The sequence below is a fragment of the Gorilla gorilla genome, chromosome 15 (genome assembly GCF_029281585.2).
Source record: "Gorilla gorilla gorilla isolate KB3781 chromosome 15, NHGRI_mGorGor1-v2.1_pri, whole genome shotgun sequence".
In the NCBI taxonomy this organism is placed as follows: Eukaryota; Metazoa; Chordata; class Mammalia; order Primates; family Hominidae; genus Gorilla; species Gorilla gorilla.
Window position 1 is genome coordinate 122,529,295 of NC_073239.2, and position 19,009 is coordinate 122,548,303.

Consider the following 19,009-nt stretch of genomic DNA (forward strand, 5'->3'; position numbering starts at 1 on the left):
AGCATCCATCTTTTAACTGGAGAATGTAGTCCATGTCTTTTTATTTTCATTACTCGTTATTTATTTCTACCTCCTTATTTTGTGTTTCTATTTGTCTTGCTTTTTCTGAGTATCTTTTAAATCGTTTTCTTATTTCTTTAGGAGTTATTTTCCTCACTTAATCTTTCTTCTTCTGATTTAGAAGTTATACATTCTGTTTCTATTCTTTTGTTAAACAAATTTTAAATTTTACCTTTTAGAGACAAGGTCTCACTTGTCACCCATGCTGGGTGCAGTGGTGTGATCATAGTTCACTGCAACCTCAACCTCTTGGGTTCAAACGATTCTCTAGCCTTAGCCTCCCAGTAGCTAAGACTACAGGCATGGGCCACAACACCTAGCTAACTTTTAATTTGTTTGTAGAGACAGGATCTTGCTATGTTGCCCAGGCTGGTCTCAAACTTCTGGGCTCAAGTGAGCCTTCTGCCTTGGCCTCCCAAAGTGCTGGGATTATAGGTATGAGCCACTGTGCCTGGCCTGGCCTGGCATCTTGTTTTTATATGGTATTGAAAAGCTAAACATATTTCGGTCTGTTATTAAGATGAGAAGCTGTACTATGAGGAAGCACGTTTTTAAAAATTATGAAATGTTAGGCTGGGTGTGGTGGCTCATGCCTGTAATCCCAGCACTTTGGGAGGCTGAGGCAGGCGGATCACATGAGGCCAGGAGCTAGAGACCAGCCTGGCCAACGTGGTGTAACTCCATCTCTACAAAAAATACAAAAACTAGCTGGGCATGGTGGTGCATGCTTGTAATTCCAGCTACTTGGGAGGCTGAGGCATGAAAATCGCTTTAACCTGGGAGGTGGAGTGAGCCAAGATTGCACCACTGCACTCCACTCCAGCCTTGGCAACAGAGCAAGACTTTGTCTCAAAAAAAAAAAAAAAAAAAAGTTGTAAAAGGATTGTGGAAAAGGGATCTTATGTGGTCAAAGTCGGCACCGTCCCCCAAATCACCAACCCCCAGGTCCCAAGGCCTGGGCTGGGCCAGGGCTGACAGGGGAGCCCAGGAGTCTTTTGAACCCACTCTTCCTGCCTAGAATAGAGACAGGACAGGCTTTATGTCCCCCATTCCTCCCTCCCAACTCCAGGGACATTGAAAGGGTCCTTTGTACCTACCTGCAGGAAATTGGGGGGCTGGGAGGGAGGGAACTGAAAATACACATTTGTTATCAAAAATAAGCACCTGGTGGGGGAGGCGGCAGGAAGATTCCCTCCCAAATCCCTTTCTTCACACCCACCCCACCAAATATAGGAAGAGATGACTCCCTCTGCCCTATTGAAAAGCCCCATTTAAAAATAGATTATACTATCAAAATGGCAGCAGGGGAGAGACAGGGAGACCTGGAGTACCGGCTGGAGGGGCCCCCCAGACAGGAACCACCCCCAAAAAACCCCTCCATGGGAGGAAACAGGCAGGACCCCAGGGAGTTTGGCAGACAAAGGAATGGCTTCTCAGGGGGAAGAAGAACAAAGGGACATTCCTCCCTGGCCAAAAAGTTGGTTAAAAAAGGATAAGCTGTCTGAGAGAAAGGTTGGGGAGGTGGAAATTTCTATTCCAAGGGTGTGATTCTGCCTTGGCCAAGACTCCCAACCCATTAAATGGTACAAATTCTTCCTGGACCCCGAGTATGGCCAGGAATAATAAAACGAAACAAACTTCTACTCACATCCGAAAATGGACACAGGGCTCCCTCATCTCCCCAAGGGCAGGCCGAGGAATGAAGAAAGAAAGGTCGTTCTCAAGCCAGACCCCGAATGTCTTGTCTTGGGGGAAAAAGCGGGGAGGTGGGGGAGACGTCCTGACCACCCTAATAGGTTAGGTCAGGCGCTTCCCAGTGGCCTTCAAAAAATAAATAAATAAACCGCCCCTACCATTGAAGTAGGAGACGTGTAAGGGCAGCCACTGGGGGACTGACAGAAAAGAGAGAAGCTGTGGAAGCTGAGTGTTTTCTGTGGAGGAGTTAATGAGAGTCACTCCTGGGAGAAATTCTTCCCAAGGATCCCCACCCCACCACAATCAGAGCATGAGTCTTTCAGCTGAACTGTGTTTCTCCTTGAGAGAGCACGGATGGAGGGACCCCAGAAGGGGTGGTGGTGGTGGTGGTGGTGGTGGTCATGGCTTCTGGGGCCCTGGCGAGAGCACCGCGGGGGTCGAGAGGCCATCCACGCCGATGGAAGGGATGTGCACCTGCGCGCCGCCACTGGACGGAAGCTGGCAGGAGAGCTTGGCCGGGCTGCGGGGCGCAGTGGGACTCGGTGCTCCGGAAGTGAATGCTGGGAGGCAGCGAGCTGGGTGTCAGCAGCGCCGGGGTCAACGTATGCGTAGGAAGCAGGGACAGGGTCAGCGCCGGCCTCGGCGCCTGGAGGCCGGAGCCAGTTCCCGATCCTGGGGTCCGTTCGGGTCCCGGCGCACCTAGCAGGCTCGGGCTGAGTGGAAGCTCTAGGTCCCGGGGCTTCCGGCCCTTCTGCGGCTGGGAGATCTGAGGGCTGGAAGCCGCGTGGCCGCCCGCCTGCCCTGCGGTGTCCGTAAGGACCTCGGCAGCGGGGCTGGCACGCCCTCCTGTGGAGGGACTTCAGGCTCGGCCTTGGCGGTTTCTGGCACGAACCCTCTCCCCCGCGAATTCCAGCTCTTCCTTGGGCCCTTCCACTTCCACTTCCGGGGGCAAAGGGCGGCGCAAGCCCGGCTCCACATTCGGCTCTTCCAGTTTCAGGTTTGGGGCCTCGGGCGGGGTCAGGATGACCTGCAGAGGGAAGCCGGCTTCCTCAGCCTCCGGGCAGGCCTCCCAGGGGCTTGGACTGCAGGAGCTGCGTTGGGGAGCACCGCAGCAGGCCGAGGCTGAGGGGGTGGCTGCGGCTGCAGAGACTGGATGGTGAAGGTGGAACAGAGGCCCGAGCGCATGTACTTGTTCCGGCTGTTGCGCGCCAAACCGCCAGGGCCTGCCATTCCTGCACCCTTGGGTGTGCCTGGCTTTCCTGAGGCAGTGCCCCCTGGGGCGGCATGTACAGCAGCAGGGGCCACAACTGCCACGGCGGAGTAACCGACACCTCTGGTTGGGGCGGGCAGTCCTCACTCAGTGGAGCACCCTGCGACCTCAGGATAGGACACAAACTTGTAGACCAACTTCTGGCCGCTCACCTTGCGGATGATGTTCTCGTCATAGTCGTGAGAGGTGACAGCATGCTGGCAGCCCTCACTCGCTCTCGGTGCCTCCTCGGCCTTGGCGCCCACTCTGGCCACGCTTGAAGAGCCCTTCAGCCCGCCGCTGCACCGTGGGAGCCCTTGTCTGGGCTGGCCGAGGCCGGAGCCGGCTCCCTCGGCTTGCAGGGAGGTGTGAAGGGAGAGGCACGGGTAGGAACCGAGGCTGCGCGCGGCGCTTGCGGGCCAGCGCGAGTTCTGGGTGGGCGTGGGCTCCGCGGGCCCCGCACTCGGAGTGGCAGGCCCCGCCTGCCCTGGGCAGTGAGGGGCTTAGCACCCGGGCCAGCAGCTGCGGAGGATGCGCCGGCGTCCCCAGCAGTGCCGGCCCACCGGCGCTGCGCTCCATTTCTCACTGGGCCTTACCTGCGTCACCGTGGGGCAGGGCTCGAGACCTGCAGCTTGCCATGCCTGAGGCTCCCTGCCGCTCCCCACTGCCACCCGCCGGCGTGGGCTCCGGCCTGGCCTGAGCCTCCCAGAAGAGCGCTGCCCCCTGCTCCACTGCGTCCGGTCCCATTGACCGTCCAAGGGCTGAGGAGTGTGGGCGCACAGCAGGGGACTAGCAAGCAGCTCCACCTATGGCCCGGGTGCAAGATACACTGGGTGAAGCCAGCAGGGCTCCTGAGTCTAGTGGCGACTTGGAGAACCTTTATGTCTAGCTAAGGGATTGTAAATACACCAATCAGCACCCTGTATCTAGCTCAAGGTTTGTAAACACACCAGTCAGCACCCTGTGTCTAGCTCAGGGTTTGTGGATGCACCAGTTGGCATGCTGTATCTAGTTAATCTGGTGGGGACTTGGAGAACCTTTATGTCTAGCTAAGGGATTGTAAATACACCAATCAGCACTCTGTATCTAGCTCAAGGTTTGTAAACACACCAGTCAGCACCCTGTGTGTCTAGCTCAGGGTTTGTGGATGCACCAGTTGGCACGCTGTATCTAGTTAATCTGGTGGGGACTTGGAGAACCTTTATGTCTAGCTAAGGGATTGTAAATACACCAATCAGCACCCTGTATCTAGCTCAAGAGTTGTAAATGCACCAATCAGCGCTCTGTGTCTAGCTAATCTGGTGGGGATTTGGAGAATCTTTATGTCTAGCTAAGGGACTGAATGCACCAATCAGCACTCTGTATCTAGCTCAAGGTTTGTAAATGCACCAATCAGCACTGTGTCTAGCTCAGGGTTTGTAAATACACCAATTGACACTCTGTATCTAGCTAATCTAGTGGGGACGTGGAGAACTTTTGTGTCTAGCTCAGGGATTGTAAACACACCAATCAGCACCCTGTCAAAACGGACCAATCAGCACCCTGTCAAAACGGACCAATCAGCTCCCTGTAAAACAGACCAATCGGCTCTCTGTAAAATGGACCAATCAGCACGATGTGGGTGGGGCCAGATAAGGGAATAAAAGCAGGCTGCCTGAACCAGCAGCGGCAACCTCGTCTTCTACAGGGAGAAAGCTTTGTTTTTCACTGTTTGTAATAAGTCTTGTTACTGCTGTGTTTTGGTATGTGCAGTGCCTTTGTGAGCTGTGACACTCACCGTAAAGGTCTGTAACTTCATTTCTGAAACCAGCGAGACCCCCAACCCACCAGGAAGAACAAACAACTCTAGACGCGCCGCCTTAAAAGCTGTAACACTCGCCACGAAGGTCTGCAGCTTCAGTCTTGAACCACCGAGTCCACAAACCCAACAGAAGAAAAAAAAAACTCGGAACCTATCGTAACATGAGAGGGAACAAACGCGGGACATGCCGCCTTTTAAGAACTGTCACACTCACTGCGAGGGTCCGCGGCTTCGTTGTTGAAGTCAGTGAGATCAAGAACCCACCAATTCCAGACACGGTAGTACGGCAAGGCCCGCCTGAGCTTGACGTAATTCACGTTGGTCTTGTTCTTGCATCGCCCCCACGGCTAGGCCACCTTCCTGTGCAACCACCAGCTTGAATTCACCACCATCCCATGAAGTCCAGGAGCTGTGGCCGTTGCCTTGCTCTCAGCAGCTGCAGCAGAAAGTGCCACAGCGTCACAGGTGGGTCCATCGCCGGCGGAGTGCTTACGCCATCCTAGGGGTACCTGTGTGTAGCGGGGCGGTGGTGCTGGCCATGTTGGCAGCTCCAGGGGGTGGGGGCTCCATACGCGGCCCCGCCGCCCCCCAGGCCTGGGTGCGGAGGCGGAGGCCGGAAGGTTTTTTTTTTTTTTTTTAACCTAAGTAATTGGCTTAGGACAAACAAGGATTTTTGTGTGTCATCAAGATAACTTGTGCTTCATGTTGTTTTTCATTATGTCAGTGATTAACGAAAAAGCTATTTTTTTCGCAAAGATATTGTTCTGAAGTAGAGAGCTGCGTTTGACTTTGCAAGTCTCCACAAGGTATAACAAGACAAGCATCAAAAGTAATGATTTGGGGTGATTTTGCCCTGGTTACATTAATAATGAGATGTGGGGTAGCTAAGGGAAAGAGAAGAGGAAGTGCGGACAGGCCAATTAGGCTTTTTTCTTTCACGTTACTCTGGTGGGGATTGGTCCTGGGATGAAGGTCCGTGACTTTGGAGAGGGAGACACCTTTTTGACTGGGTATGATGGGTCCACTCCTTAGCGGTCTGACTGCCGTCTCAGTCGTTAGGAGCATCACATAAGGTCCTTCCCAGGTGGGTTCAAGCTTTTCCCCTTTCTAACTTCTGATAATGTGATCTCGGGGCTGGTGTTGAACTGGGAATTCAAGGGAGGAGAGGGTAGAAGACAGACTGGATACATAGTTTTTAAGAAACTGATCCTTTGTGTCAAATGTTGGGAGGTGAGTAGTGGAACTTAAATAAGGCAACCCATGAAGCATTTCGTAAGGGGATAGGCCGATGTCTTTTCAGGGAGCAGTTCAGACTCTTAATAGGGCAATGGGAAGACACTTAGTCCATGGTAACCGGGTTTCTAGAATTAATTTAGGTAGGTGGGTTTTTAGAGTCTGGTTCATTCTTTCTGCTCTTCCTGGTGAGGGTGGATGCCAGGGAGTATGGTATTCCCACTTTATTTGTAGTGCTTGGGTTAGCCCTTTAATGAGCACGGTAAAGTGGGTCCCATTGTCTGAATCAATGGTCTCTGTTAGTTTAAACCTGGGTATGATGTGTTCTAACAGGGCTTTGACTACATCAGTGGCTGTTGCGCGTGGGAAGGGGAGAGCTTCTACCCAGCGGGTAAGGTGGTCTGCTATCACTAGTAAATACTTGAGGTGGCCTATTGGGGGCATTTCAATATAGTCAGCTTGGATGCTTTGGAATGGCCTTACCCCTGGATTTTAGGCCGGGCATGGTGGCTCATGCCCATAATCCCAGCACTTTGGGAGGTCAAGGTGGGAGGATCCTTTGAGACTAGGAGTTGAAGACAAGTCTTGGGAACTTAGTGAGACCCTGTCACTACAAAAAAATAAAAATTAGGTGACATGGCACATGCCTGTAATCCCTACCACTCCGAAAGTGAGATGGGAGGATAGCATGAGCTTGAAAGGTGGAGGCTGCAGTGAGCAATGGTTGCACCACTGTATTCCAGCCTGGGTGGCAGAGCAAGAGCCTGTCTCAAAAAAGAGATTTTAAACTAATAAGGCTTTTTTTTTTTTTTTTTTTTTTTTTGAGACAGTCTCACTCTGTCGCCCAGGCTGGAGTGCAATGGCGAGATCTTGGCTCACTGCAACCTCCGTCTCATGGGTTCAAGTGATTCTCGTGCCTCATCCTCCCAAGTCGTTGGAACTACAGGTGTGTGCCATCACGCCCAGCTAAATTTTGTATTTTTAGTAGAGATGGAGTTTCACCATGTTGGCCAGGCTAGTCTCAAACTCGACCTCAGGTGATCTGCCCACCTCAGCCTCCCAAAGTGCTGGGATTACAGGTGTGAGCAACCGTGCGTGGTCTAATTGGGCTTATTTGATAAGTAAAGTTATAAAGAAAACAAATAGTATTTGATACTACATCTTTAAATCATATTTTTGGATACGTCATTAATGAATGCTTCAGAAATTATGTGGAAATCCTAGAAATCGGATATGTCCTGGTATAATTTTATCAGCCGTAATTTCAGATATTGTGTTAAAGTGTTGTATGTTACAGAAATAACCAGATTTCTTTGTCAATTGTATCATTATTATAATGAACTCTCATCAGATCTTTAAAAATGGCCATTTTAAGCCTTTGCCATTCAGTTATTGTTTTCCTTTGATTCTTTTCTAAAGTAATTTGCAATTAGCTACAGACAAAAGTGGCTATTATTCAAGATTCATGAAAAAGACTCTTGACAGTTAACTCCGAAATACAGACCGCTGCTAATAGCTTTAAGATCATACCATTGGATTGTGTAAGAATTTTCAGAAATAGAATGAAAAAACTGATGTCATCAAACTACTAATCCAGCTTCAAACAGAACAAGATTCAATTACATGGGACTGAATGAACAAAGGAAGATAATTTTTTTTTTTTTTGAGATGGAGTCTCACTCTGTTGCTCATGCTGGAGAGCAATGGCGCCATCTCGGCTCACTGCAACCACCACCTCCCGGGTTCAAGTGATTCTCCTGCCTCAGCCTCCTGAGCAGCTGGCATTACAGGCGTGCGCCACCACACCCAGCTAATTTTTTTGTATTTTTAGTACAGACAGGGTTTCACCATGTTGTTCAGGCTGGTCTCGAACTGCTGACCTCGTGATCTGCCCGCCTTGGCCTCCCAGAGTGCTGGGATTATAGGTGTGAGCCACTGCACCCCGCCGAGGATAATTTTTAAATGACTTTTTGTTGGAAACATTGCTGGTTCTTTAATGTTTTGTTTTTCAGATTTTAGAGAACTTTTTTCCCTTAAGCTGTCAATAGTTTGCAGCAATTTGGTAAGTTACATCTTTGCGAACAGAGAGGAAACAACTATTTTCTCCCTTCCTAATCCCTCCAGAACCCCAAAACTAGTAGTGAGTGTTTTTATTGAAGGGGGCCAGCCCCTCCACACCTGTGGGTATTTTTCGTCAGGTGGGATGAGAGACTGAGAAAAGAAGTAAGACACAGATACAAAGTATAGAGAAAGAACAGTGGGCCAAGGAGACCAGGGCTCAGCATACGGAGCACCTGCACCGGCACGGGTCTCTGAGTTCCCTCAGTATTTATTGATTACTATTTTCACTATCTCGGCAAGGGGAATGTGGCAGGAGAACAGGGTGACAGTGGGGAGGAGGTCAGCAAGAAAACATGTGAGCAAAGGAATCTGTGTCACAAATAAGTTGAAGAGAAGGTACTATCCCTGGATGTGCACATAGGCCAGATTTATGCTTCTCTCCACCCTAACATCTCAGTGTAGTAAAGAGTAACAGCAGCATTGCCACCAGCATATCTTGCCTCCAGACACAGGGCGGTTTTCTCCTCAGAATAGAACGAATGTATGATCAGGTTTTACACTGAGACATTCTGCTCCCAGGGACATGCAGGAGACGGAGGCCTTCTCTTATCTCATCCACAAGAGGCTTTCCTTTTTTTTTTTTTGAGACAGAGTCTTGCTCTGTTGGCCAGGCTGGAGTGCAGTGGCATGATCTGGGCTCACTGCAAACTCCGCCTCCTGGGTTCACGCCATTCTCCTGCCTCAGCCTCCCGAGTAGCTGGGACTACAGGCGCCCACCACCACGCCGAGCTAATTCCTTGTATTTTTTTTTTTTTTTAGTAGAGACAGAGTTTCACCATGTTAGCCAGGATGGTCTCGATCTCCTGACCTACCTCGTGATCCACCCGCCTCGGCCTCCCAAAGTGCTGGGATTACAGGCGTGAGCCACCACACCCGGCCGAGGCCTTCCTCTTTTACTAATCCTCCTCAGCACAGACCATTTACGGGTGTCGGGCTAGGGGGATGGTCAGGTCTTTCCCTTCCCATGAGGCCATATTTCAGACTGTTTCAGGGCGGGGAAACCTTGGACAATACCCAGGCTTTCCAGGGCAGAGGTCCCTGCGGCTTTCCGCAGTGCATTGTGTCCCTGGTTAATCGAGACTGGAGAATGGTGATGACTTTTACCAAGCATACTGCCTGTAAACATTTTGTTAACAAGGCACGTCCTGCACAGCCCTAGATCCCTTAAACCTTGATTCCATACAGCACAGGTTTCTGTGAGCTCGAGGCTGGGGCTAAAGTTACAGGTTAACAGCATCTCAAGGCAAAACAATTTTTCTTGGTACAGATCAAAATGGAGTTTCTTATGTCTTCCTTTTCTACATAGACACAGCAACGGTTTGATCTCTCTTTTCCCTACACTTATTTTTATGACAATAGAGTTATTTATAAAAGTTCAGTAAGAATCTGTTCTCCTTGTAATGGCACAATTACAGACTCTGATGATATTACCAAGGCTTTGACCGGAACATCCTATCTTCAGATATGACCACACAGCTTTAAGGAACTAGAGTTGACTTTATGGAGCCAGTAAATGCCCCCCCTTGGAAAAATTGGCCTGAGGGTTCCCAGTCTTGCAGGTTGAGTAAGGCAGCCCAGCAACCTCAGGGTATTTTGGGGACTGAGAAGAAAGGAGCTCACCCAGATCTATAGGTACTCTGTGCCAAGTCAGATGGCATGTCCTTGGTGTGGCTTCCCAGCCCCAGGAGGCCTTTACAGTTAAATCTGAGATTCTTCATGAAAAGCTCCAGCAAAGCAATTTTTTTTTTTTATTTTGAGACGGAGTCTCATTCTGTCACCCAGGCTGGAGTGCAATGGCGTGATCTCGGCTCTGCAACCTCTGCCTGCCAGGTTCATGTCATTCTCCTGCTTCAGCCTCCCGAGTAGCTGGGATTACAGGTGCACACCACCACACTCAGCTAATTTTTTTATTTTTAGTAGAGACGGGGTTTCACTATGTTAGGCAGACTGGTCTTGAACTCCTGACCTCGTGATCTACCTGCCTCAGTCTCCCAAAGTGCTGGGATTACAGGCATGAGCCACCACGCCCAGCCTCCAGCAAAGCAAATTTAAAGAGAGCGAATGTGGTCAACTGCTTCTTGTTGCACTTATGTAAACAATCAGGCCAAGTATAGTGAAACTAGACTGACTTTACAAACATATCACTCTTATTTGGATCAACATTTATGGAAATATGGGAGTGACTGGAGAAAAAAATGATTCAATGCAAAACTGCAGGGCACCGTGATGAGATTTCAGCCCTGCTCATTGTTTACGAGGTTTTGTTATTTATCTGCAAACTGGACTGGATCTTGAATTTTTAGGGAAAAGAAAGATCAGACTTACTATGTCTATGTAGAAAAGGAAGAGATAAAGAGATTCCATTTTGACCTGTATCCTGAACAATTGCTCACAGAAACCTGTGCTGTATGGAATCAAGGTTTAAGGAATCTAGGGCTGTGCAGGACGTGCCTTGTTAACAAAGTGTTCACAGGCAGTATGCTTGGTAAAAGTCATCACCATTTTCCAGTCTCGATGAACCAGGGGCACAATGCACTGTGGAAAGCCACAGGGACCTCTGCCCTGGAAAGCCGGGTATTGTCCAAGGTTTCTCCCCATGTGACAGTCTGAAATATGGCCTTGTGGGATGAGAAAGACCTGACCGTCCCCCAGCCCGACAACCGTGAAGGGTCTGTGCTGAGGAGGATTAGTAAAAGAGGAAGGCCTCTGTCTCCTGCCTGCCCCTGGGAACGGAATGTCTCGGTATAAAACCCGATTGTACATTTATTCTATTCTGAGACAGGAGAAAAACCACCCTGTGGTGGGAGACAAGACATGCTGGCAGCAATGCTGCCTTGTTGTTTGCTCCACTGAAATGTTTGGGTGGAGAGAAACATAAATCTGTCCTACGTGCATATCCAGGCATAGTACCTTCCCTTGAACTTATTTGTGACACAGATTCCTTTGCTCACATGTTTTCTTGCTGGCCTTCTCCCCACTATCACCCTGCTCTCCTGCCGCATTCCTCTTGCTGAGATAGTGAAAATAGTAATTAATAAATACTGAGGGAACTCAGAGACCAGTGCCGGTGCGGGTCCTCTGTATGCTGAGCGCTGGTTTCCTGGGCCCACTGTGCTTTCTCTATACTTTGTGTCTTATTTCTTTTCTCAGTCTCTCGTCCCACCTGATGAGAAATACCCACAGGTGTGGAGGGGCTGGCCCCTTCAGAATTCTTCTAGTTTTGTCTAATATCAGGCAACAACTCTGCAAAGTAATTTTTCCAATTTTTCCCTCACCCTCTCACTTGGAATCAAATTTAAAACTGCTCTTTTCCTGAAGCTGTGTGAGCTGAAATGGGACAAGTTGATGTAAACTTTAGAGAAATCATCACCACAGATCCTGTGCGGGCAGCTTCTGCAACACCTGACCTGCAAATCAGGAAGGCCCTTCAGCTGCCTACCTGGCTGCAGCTGAAGATGCTTCAGGCCCAGCGTCTAGAAATCTTCCGGCCTGGTGCCCACTGGGCTCGGAAACTGCATTTCTAAGTGTTAACCTTTGTGTTTCATTTATTTTCAGAGTCTCTCCTCTTCGAATGTCCAACTGCTAGCACCATGCGGCGAAATGTCCTCTTCTACCCAGTCCCAACAGAAAATCCAGCTGGTTCTTAATGAATGAAAGGCCACCCAAAAGAAAATGGACTTATATTGTTGGAGGGAAACCAGAATGTCTCCTCTTTCCTTAAACAGGGTGGACTGACAAAGATTCTCTGCTTGGCCAAACTACAGTCGGGCTCTGGAATCTTCTCCTAGGCTGCTTGCACTTCCTTGTAAGAAAAAGGCTTTAAAAAGTACCCAGTGGGGCCCGGAGCGGTGGCTCATGCCTGTAATCCCAGCACTCTGGGAGGCTGAGGTGGGCGGATCATCTGAGGTCAGGAGTTCAAGACCAGACTGGCCAACATGGTGAAACCCTGTCTACTAAAAATACAAAAATTAGCTGGGTGTGGTGGAGGGCGCCTGTAATCCCAGCTACTCAGGAGGCTGAGGCAGGAGAATCGCTTGAACCCGGGAGGCAGAGGTTGCAGTGAGCCAAGATCATGCCACTGCACTCCAGCCTGGTGACAGAGTGAGACTCCATCTCAAAATAAAAAAGAACCCTCCTAAGTCAGGTTAAAGACCCACTCTTGACATCTGATCACCCTTGATCCTGAGTTCCTCATCTTCCACCATCTCCCAGGTCTGATCACCCTGGTCTGTCTGCAGCAAAAATCTTCCCGGGCTAATTTAGCCAGAACCCTCCTTCCCCCCAATATTTCCTCTTGGGAATGTCCGTCCTCCGAGTTTACCCAGCTCCCTGGCTGTCAATCCCTGCCAGCCCATGCTGTGTTAAGAACTGAGCCCCATCTCTCTCCCCCATGGCCGTGGTCCCTGCTCCTGCCGCGGTGGTCCTGAATCATGCCTGCGCCTCTGCGTTGAACAACTATCATGGAATAATTTTTTCTTTAACATTTCTAAACACACTCTTAGGAGGCGCCAGCAGCCAGCGTGTGGAGTTAAGTGCCTGTGCCCTTGGTATGAAAGTGTCACCGTTGTCCTGGTCTTGAGGGGTGGCTTTCGGGTGTAAACGGCCAGCAGAGGTGAGTAGATGCTGGGAGGCTGCTCCAGGCGTCTTGTTTGCTCCAGGGTTCTTGAGACTATGAGAACGTGCAGTGGCATGGGACGGCCGCCGGGGGGCTCCCGAGTCCGGCTCCGGAGTCTGTGGCCGCGCAAGTGCACCTGCCTGGGCCGGCCCTGATGGATTTTTTTTTTTTTTTTTGATAGAGTCTCACTCTGTCTCCCAGGCTGGAGGGTAGTGGCGTGATGGCAGCTCACTGCAACCTCCACCTCCCGGGCTCAAGTGATTCTCCTGCCTCAGCCTCCCGAGTAGCTGGGACCACAGACACCCGCCACCACGTCCAGCTAATTTTTATGTTTTTAATAGAGACCGGGTTTCACCATGTTGGCCTCGCTGGTCTCTCGAACTCCTGACCTCAGGTGATCCACCCACCTCTGCCTCAAAAAGTGCTGGGATTACAGATGTGAGCCACCACGCCCGGCCTCCTTCTGGATGCTTCTAAAGTCTCTTTGCCTCTGGTGTTGGCAGCTCCATCGGCAAGCTTCAAGGTGTGGACGTGGTTTGCTTTTATTTATCCTGCTTGGGACTTGGCCTTGATCCTGACACATCCTGTTATTCAGCGATTTTGGAAAATTCCCAGCCATTGCCTCCCCGACTGTTTCTCCTTTGGGCAGAAGAAGCCCTTGAGGGAGCCTCCGTCCAGCCTCCGCGGGGCTGCGCTTAGGCTGGGTGGCGTCTCCTGCTTTCTTCGATGTGCGTGTCCTCTGCGCTGCCTGTCCCATCCATTCTTATTTTAGCCTCATCTATTACGGTTTTCAATTCTAGTAGTTCTTCGTAAAACTCTCAGGTCATTTCAAAATGCAATGTGCAGTAATTTCCCATTTTGCAGTAATATTTGAATAGCTTCTGTAAGTTTAAAAAACCTCTTGGCCGAGCGTGGTGGCCACGCTGTAATCCCAGCACTTTGGGAGGCCGAGGCAGGAGGATCATGAGGTCAGGAGATCGAGACCATCCTGGCTAACACGGTGAAACCCCATTTCTACTAAAAATCCAAAAAAATTAGCCGGGCGTGGTGGCGGGCACCTGTAGTCCCAGCTATTCGGGAGGCTGAGGCAGGAGAATCGCTTGAACTCGGGAGGCGGAGGTTGCAGTGAGCCGAGGTCGCACCACTGTACTCCAGCCTGGGCGACAGAGCGAGACTCCATCTCAAAACAAAACAAAAATACCCTCTTAAGCACACATTGCATATTCTATGTCTGATAACGCCGACATTTTGCTTTTGTTTGGGTTCTTATTCTATAGTTTCTTGTTTCACTGATTGTTTCTGCTTCTTTAGGGCTTTTCTGATTTGTATGTGAGCTGGGTTCCTGGGATCCTGATCTGGGCGCGTCGTTGAGGCTTGCCTCTGAGGTCCGCTGGCCCCGCATGAGCGGAAGGCAGAGTGCACCTGCCTGGGAGCCCAGGAGGCTGCCGGGCCAGGGACCCCGGGAACCCCGGGAACCTCTCAGCAGCAGAACTGCAGTGGCACAAGACGGCCACCAGGGGGTCCCGAGCCGGTCTCTGGGGTCCCTGCTGGGGTTGAGGGGCTGTGGCTGCAGACGCGGACCTGGCAGGGGGACCCGAACCCCAACAGGGCCCTGACCGGCCCCAAGGCTGAGCCTGCCCTGTCCCACCAGCGCCCAGACCCCGATGTTGGGCCGGGGCCTTCCTTTCCTTGTCCCGGCCCTCTGAGGTTCCTGCCCGGGGTGTGAGCTGATTCTGAGCACTCGGAGACCTTCCTCCTCTCTGGGGCTCTGGAGCCCCTGGGGGCCTGCAGTGCCTGGGCCTGGGCCTGGCTGCTGTCCTCTGTGCTCAGGAAGCTTCTCCCACCCACCCACTTCCGGGCACAGCCCCCAGCCCCACACCCAGCCGCCGGGAGGGCATCCCCAGGGGAGGACCCTCTGCTCCGGAGCCGAGTCCCTTGTCCTCCAGGGACAGTGGCCAGAGGCTGGTGCCTCAAGCTCGTGCGCCTCATGCAGCATCCCGTGGGTCCATTCGCGACCATAGTGAAGACGCGCAGACCCCAGGCCCCAGCCGGCTCCCGGGCAGGCCGCGTTCTGGGGCTTCCGCGGGGACACTGGGCCACGCCAGGAGGAAGGGTCTTGACCAGGGTCAGGGGGCATTGGATGCTGCCTGCAGAAGTGGGGGGCGCGGGGCTCCACCGAGGAGCCCAGGCCAGCTTCCCCAGCCGCCCCAGCTTCCCCAGCCGCCCCAGCTTCCCCAGCCGCCCCAGCTTCCCCAGCCGCCCCAGCTTCCCCAGCCGCCCCAGCTTCCCCAGCCGCCCCAGCTGCAGCCCTGCGAGGTCCCCAGGCCACAGCGTCCCCACACCCAGGGAATGCAGGACTTCGGCAGAGGCTGGGATCCCAGACCTCGGAGCCCCCACAAGCTGAGTTCGCGGATGCCACAGCCACCTCCGTGGCAGGGGCTGGGGAGGGGAGGGGATCACAGTGCTGGACACGGACCGGGCCCCAGCCCTGAGCCCAAGGCAGAGCCGGGATCCGGCCCAAGAGCACGCCTGCCGCCTGCCGCCTGCCGCCTGCCGCCTGCCGCCTGCCGCCTGCCGCCTGCCGCCTGCCGCCTGCCGCCTGCCGCCTGCCCCCTGCCGCCTGCCCCACCCTCTGCCAGGAGCCGCGTCCGGGAAGCGCCCCGTGGTCGGCGGCGTGCGATGCTGCTGTCGGCCACACGGGGGCAGCAGAGCCTTAGTGGCTGCAGCAGCGGGTCCAGTTTCCGGCCGCCGGGGTTGGGCTGGCGGTGCCTGGGGGTCCTCCCCAGAGGCCCGCGTGTGAAACGACCGAGTGCTCTGGGCCCTGGACGGAGATGGGTGCTTGGGCCACGGGCCTAGGGGACCCGACACGGCGGGCTAGGCAGGCCCAGACAGCCCAGGGTGGGGGTTCCATGGGGGCAGGAGGGGCGAAGCCTGGGCTGTGGAGCAGCTGGGACGTCCGGGGAAGGGCCTGGGGGGCAGAGGGGCGGCTCCCGGGACAGGGAAGCACGTGGAACGGCGGGGTTTGTGGTGACCCCGGAGCCGCCTCTGGAGCTTCCATCTGCAGCCTCTTGAGGGGCCGGGTCACACGAGGACCACCAGTGTGAGGTGGACATTTTGTTCTGGGTGTTAGAACAGCACTTACGAGCTATAGCCGTTAAAATGGCATCGCTGCTGATACCGACTCCCATTCTAGTTTCAATCCAGGCCCAGGAGGGTGCCACACACCTTTCTTGGAGGCGCCAGTAAGCCTGGGGACCAGGTTTGTGGTCCAGGGCTGCACCACAAAAGTTCCAAGCCAGTTCCTGCAGGCAGCCCTTCCCCACACTTAGGCTGGGTCAGCCGGGGCGCCTGGGTTCCTGGTCCATGGACCAGGTCATTGAGCGGGTGGCCGAGCTGCTTTGCCAGTCCTGGATGGTTCGTCTATTGCCCCTGGGGTCTGCTCAGGGGGCCTCCCTCCCTGGGTGGTCTCTCCAGCCAGGAGTTCCACATCTCCCATGATGGCTCAGACTTGGGCACAGTGTCACAGGGCCGTCCTCGCTTGGGAAAAGTCGTCATAGGCCTGCTCTGGTCCGGGGGAGGAGTCCATCCCCTGCCTGCACCGTTTGTGAGCCTTTACAAACGGGCTTCTCCTTGTCTTCATGCTACTAAATTTGAAAATCCCCGCTGGTATCGACTGGCTAGGAGTGATAGCGCTAGTGTGTGCATTTTGATATCATTTCGAGTTTATAATGTTGAGAAAATTATTCATCCACACTTGTTAAAACACGGGGAGGCAGGCTTTATTCAGGACCACAGGGGCAGGTGTAGCCACCAAGGCAATAGGTGTTGCAGAGGGGCAGGGAGAAACGGGGCTCAGCTCTAAACACAGCATGGGCCATGGGGGTTTACAGCCAGGGAGCAGGTGGGGTCAGAGGATGGAGAGTGACTCAGAGGAACCGGCAAGGGAGGGGGTTCTGGCTGAAGCGTCCTGCCAGGATCCTTGCTGAAGGCAGGCCAGCTTCACATGGGCATGGTGGAGGGTGAGGAATCCAGTCAGATGGTGAGGGTGGCCCTTATCAAGGGTGATAGGTATCGAGGGTGGGGGCTTCCTGCTACACTGTCTCAGCAGGGTTCTTCCTGAAATTTGATTTTGTAAGGAAGTGCACAGCTGGGCCCTGGAGGAGCCTCGGGAATATAGCTGCGATTTGGTCCAGCAAAACATCTTTGCTAATGGTAAGGTTGTAAGAGCATTTCAGACCCCGACTCCTTGACCCGCTCCCACAGTGCTGACATTCATGTCGCAAATTGTCACTAGGGCCTCTGAGTGGGTAGAGCTGGAAAATGTATACAGGCAAACATGCACACATAGATATACATGCACAGACATACATGCACACTCAATCTGTGTCTGTTTTTATATCGCTTTACCTGAGAACCCTACGTGGCTGGGGCGGGGCCAAGTCTCTAGGACCTGGGGCCGGCTGAGACTGCAGTGTCGCCGGACGGCCACGAGGGGGCTCCCGACCCCTACTCTGGGTCCCTGTGGGGACGGGGCTGCTGGGGACGGGGCCATGGCCTCGCAGGCTGACCTGCTAGTGGGGCACCGGATCCCGACCCCGACCGAGGTCTGACTGGCCCCAAAGGCTCAGCCTGCCTCTGTCTGTGCCCAGATCCCGATTGGCAGAGGCAGAGAACAGCCCCAGAAAGTTCTGGAGGCCAGGGCTGCAGGCGGGGGCGGCTGGAACGCTGACCTGGGCTCCTCCGTGGGGCTCCGCGTCCGCCCAGTTCTGCCGGCTACACCCGATGCTCGCTGACCCTGGTTAGGACCCCCTTCCTCCTTGCGTGGCCCAGTGTCCTCGCGGAAGCACCGGAATGGGGCCTGCCCAGGAGTACGCTTGGACCTGGGGCCTGCGGTCTTCACCGTGGTCGCGAATGGGCCCTGGGGCTGCCGCGTGGGGCGTACGAACTTGAGGGTGTCCTTGTTGCTCTGCGAGTGTCAACGCAGCACCTGCCGCCCGCCCTGAGTAAGAAGGTCGGGAGCAAGAGCCCCCGCAGCAAGTCGGGGACCCCTGGCCCCACCCACTCCTCCGCGAGGCCGGAGGGCAGCCCTCCGTCGTTCTTGCGGGACCAGGCCCGGGGCTGTGGCTCGTCCACCCCGGGAACGCAGCCGCGTGGGACCCAGGGTGGGACCCTCCTTCCAGGCTGTTCACGGACCCCACAGCCATTTCGGCTGCAGGGGGCGGGTCCGGAGGGGATCGCAGCGTTGGACACGGACTGGGCCCCAGCGCTGAGCCCAAGGCAGAGCCGGGATCCGGCCCAAGAGCTTGCCTGCCCCCTGCCCCCTGCCCCCTGCCCCCTGCCCCACCCCCTACCAGGAGCCGCGTCCGGGAAGCGCCCCGTGGTCGGTGGCGTGCGATGCTGCTGTCGGCCACACGGGGGCAGCAGAGCCTCAGTGGCTGCCGCAGCGGGTCGTTTCCGGCCGCCGGGGTTGGGCTGGCGGTGCCTGGGGGTCCTCCCCAGAGGCCCGCGTGTGAAACGTCCGAGTGTTCTAGGCCCTGGACACTGAGATGGGTGCTTGGGACACGGGCCTGGGGGACCCCATACGGCCGGCTAGGCAGGCCCAGACAGCCCAGGGTGGGGGTTCCATGGGGGCAGGAGGGGAGAAGCCCGGGTGGTGGAGCAAATGGGACGTCCGGGGAAGGGTCCGGGGGTCAGAGGGGCGGCTCCCGGGACAGGGACGCACGTGGAGGGGCGGGGTTTGTGGCAGCCCCGGAGCTGCCTCTGAAGCTTCCATCTGCAGCCTCCTGTGGGGCCACGTCTGCTTCTCTTGCTGGGCACCCACATCCACCCCCGAGGGGTGTGCGACAACCCCCATTCCAGCCCACTCAGATTGTCTCTAGCCCCTCCCGTCACAGTTAACCCTGGTGTTGGTGTGAGACGCCTCCGTGTATTCCCGGACGTCCCTCTGCAGGCCCATCCCCACCTCACAGACAGTCACACCCTTCCAGGCCTTGCCCCAGCCCCAGCCCCAGCCCCTGGCCTCACCATCGCATTGCAGGGAGGTGGGCATATGCAACCTCCATGAAATAAAACCCTAACGGAAAAGACCAGAGTGGGAACTTCGTTTCCACCAGCAGGTGGGGCTGCTCCTGGGGAAGGGCCTGCCCGGGACAGGGGCCAGTGGGAGCCCCTGCCTGACCACAGGCTGTTGTGCAGCCCAGGTCAGGAGTGCTGGTGCCTGCCGTGTGGAGTGGCC

The 19,009-nt window shown here is 54.2% G+C and overlaps 1 pseudogene; it reads right to left on the reverse strand.

Moving 5' to 3' along the window:
- Positions 1-1,680: 1,680 nt before the first annotated feature.
- Positions 1,681-5,295, reverse strand: LOC129526705 (ETS domain-containing protein Elk-1-like; annotated as a pseudogene).
- Between the last annotated feature and the right edge of the window lie 13,714 nt (positions 5,296-19,009).